At 40.3% G+C, this 2,879-nt stretch overlaps 1 non-coding gene across 1 annotated transcript; it reads left to right on the plus strand.

The window, feature by feature from the left end:
• Positions 1-1,736: 1,736 nt before the first annotated feature.
• Positions 1,737-1,876, plus strand: LOC112861750 (U4 spliceosomal RNA). Its single transcript, XR_003223656.1, has one exon. It is a non-coding gene; the product is annotated as a U4 spliceosomal RNA (small nuclear RNA).
• Positions 1,877-2,879: the final 1,003 nt, after the last annotated feature.

A 2,879-nucleotide genomic window follows, 5' to 3' on the forward strand; every position in this document is an offset into this window, starting at 1 on the left:
TTTACGGTTTACCTCCAACAGTGCATTTAACTGAGGCTGACTCATCACACATTGTATAACCAGCACAAGTGCTCAAAAGTGAAAGCTAGGTCCCAAGTCGTCTCTTCTAGCAATTGCCTTCCACCATTTTGCTTTGCTTTTCCCACATTTGTTCTTTGTTCGCACTACCTACCCTATACCCATCTCAGTTTATCACACCAGAACTTCCTGACTTTTTCTGCTGGAAATCACTGGGAGGGACTTCGAGTCCATTTTCAGGCTTCATAATGCAGCTTTAAGGCTTCAGGGTTGTAGTTGGGGTTGGAGATGGAAGAAAGAACCCTCAGGCAAAGACTCAGGCACTGGCAACTGGAAGTTCAAGAAAGCACACTGAATTTTACAGGGACACGTTTAGGACACTGACAGCATGTACTACACATTGTCTACTATGGGTTCAACTAATACCTTTTTTTTTGTATAGGAGGAAATGCAGCCATTTTATGCTAGTTCCTTATTCAGACTATTACAGAGATGATAATGGGATAAACAACAGTCTTGGCCCTACCCCATATTATTCTGATCCCAAAATGAGCCAGAGGGTGGAGGGGTAGCCAGAGTATACCTATATTTCTTGTCTTTAGGATTACCGTCTTTATAAATTTGATTACTCTAGGTACCTCACATTAATTGATTCATACAGTTTTTGTCCTTTTGCGACTGGCTTACTTCACTTAACATAATGCCTTCAAGGTTCATTCGTGTTGCAGCATGTATCAGAATTTCCTTCCTTTTTAAGGCTGAATGTATATACCACAGTTTATTCATCTGTTGATGGGCATATAGGCTGCTTCCACCTCCTGGATTGTAAATAATGCTACTATAAACATGGGTGTATAAATATCTCTTCAAGTCTGCTTTCAAGTCTTTTGAGTACGTACCTAAAAGTGGAATTGATGGATCACAATTCTATTTTTAATTTTTTGATGAACTGCCATACAGTTTTCTATAGCAGCTGCACCATTTTATGTGCCCACCAACAGTTCAAAGGTGTTTCGATATTTCCGTATCCTTGCCCACATTCATATTTCTGTTTGTTTTTTGTAGTAGCCATCCTAATGAATGTGAGGTGGTATAGTTATCCTAAACAGAAAAGGAAGTTGATCATTAAAAACTGTTTGAGGCAGTGGAGCAGCAAACTCTAAACTGGTCTTCCAGAATGATTCCGGGAACACCATAAACCAATTCACGAGGGGAGCTATTACATTGGTCACAATCACAAGAGAGGGAATCAAAAGGCTGTTATTGGAACTACTGAGTTCAATAATAAACTACTGCTATTGTGGTATCAGTTAACTATGCCTACAACAATGATGCTTAACAAACAACCACAAATTTTCATTACCCTTATGACAGTAGGTATTTATTTAGGTATTTATGAGCTAGCTTGTGGTTGGCTGATGCAGGCTGTGCTTGTTAGGGGCAGCTTGACTGAGGCAGCTCTGTGTCTCTCAGCCACCTCCTGGGACCAATGGGCTTATGGAGCATGTTCATTTCATGGTGCTGTCAGAAGAATGAATGGAACATAAAGAAAAAGTGCCAAAACTAAAAGACAGATGTCAACAACAATGCAATGCAAGGCAATAAATATTAGTACAGCACATTAACAAATGGGCTTGTGTAATCAGGTAAAACCCACTATAGTACATGCAAATATTATGTCCAGAAAATACTCTTTATTTTAAAAGAAACAACTTCCAAGCTTTGCACAGTGGGAGTATCGTAGCCAATGAGTTTCATCCAAGGCACGATTATTGCTAATTTAAAAGAAACAACTTCCAAATTCCAGATACTGGTGAAGTTGATCAATATCTTTTTTTTTTTTTTAATGTTTGTTCATTTATTTATTTGGGGGGGAGGGGAAGAGAGAGAGAATCCCAAGCAGGCTCCACATTGTCAGCACAGAGCCGGACGCTAGACTCAATCTTATGACCTTGAGATCAGGACATGAGCCAATATCAAGAGTTGGACTCTCAAAGAACTGAATCACCCAAGTGCCCCGATTAAGATCTTCTAAAACTTTGTAACAGGGACTCTCCTCTGCAGCACATTCCACATTTCCATTTCTGTCCTTCTTTTTTTTTATTTTTATTTTTTTATTCTTTTTTTTTTTAATTTTTTTTAACGTTTATTTATTTTTGAGACAGAGAGAGACAGAGCATGAACAGGGGAGGGGCAGAGAGAGAGGGAGACACAGAATCTGAAACAGGCTCCAGGCTCTGAGCTGTCAGCACAGAGCCATACGCGGGGCTCGAACTCACGGACCGTGAGATCATGACCTGAGCCGAAGTCGGACACTTAACCGACCAAGCCACCCAGGCGCCCCTATTTTTTTATTCTTTAAGCAGGCTCTATGTGCCCAAGGCAGGGCTCAAACTCACGACCCTGAGATCAAGACCTAAGCTGAGATCAAGAGTCAGTGCTCAATTGATTGAGCCACCCAGGTGCCCCCCATCCCTTCTTGTACAGTGACATTTTCACATTGACGTCATAAAACAGATTCCAGCCTATTTTAGAATATAACCATTTGATCAATACAGGAATGTTCATTTCAATAGCAAGATTCTTCTAGGCAGGGAATGAACGACAGCAGGAACACCTCATAGTAAGACAAAACAACACCCAAAAACCCTGTTGTGTCTGGTACTGAAGATCTAGTAGGTGCTCTGAGATTCAACATTTTATCTTCAAGAAACTACAAATAGGATGGTTTCCAGAGAGAGTCCCTTTGTTACTGAATTTTCTTCCTGACCCAATTTTGCAGAAACCTGGTGGCATGACCTTTCAGGGCATGGGAGACACATGCTGCTTATAAATCTGGTTTTTAATATATTTTAATGTAA

The sequence above is a fragment of the Puma concolor genome, chromosome A1 (genome assembly GCF_028749965.1).
Source record: "Puma concolor isolate L17-30 chromosome A1, mPumCon1.1.hap2, whole genome shotgun sequence".
Lineage (NCBI taxonomy): Eukaryota > Metazoa > Chordata > Mammalia > Carnivora > Felidae > Puma > Puma concolor.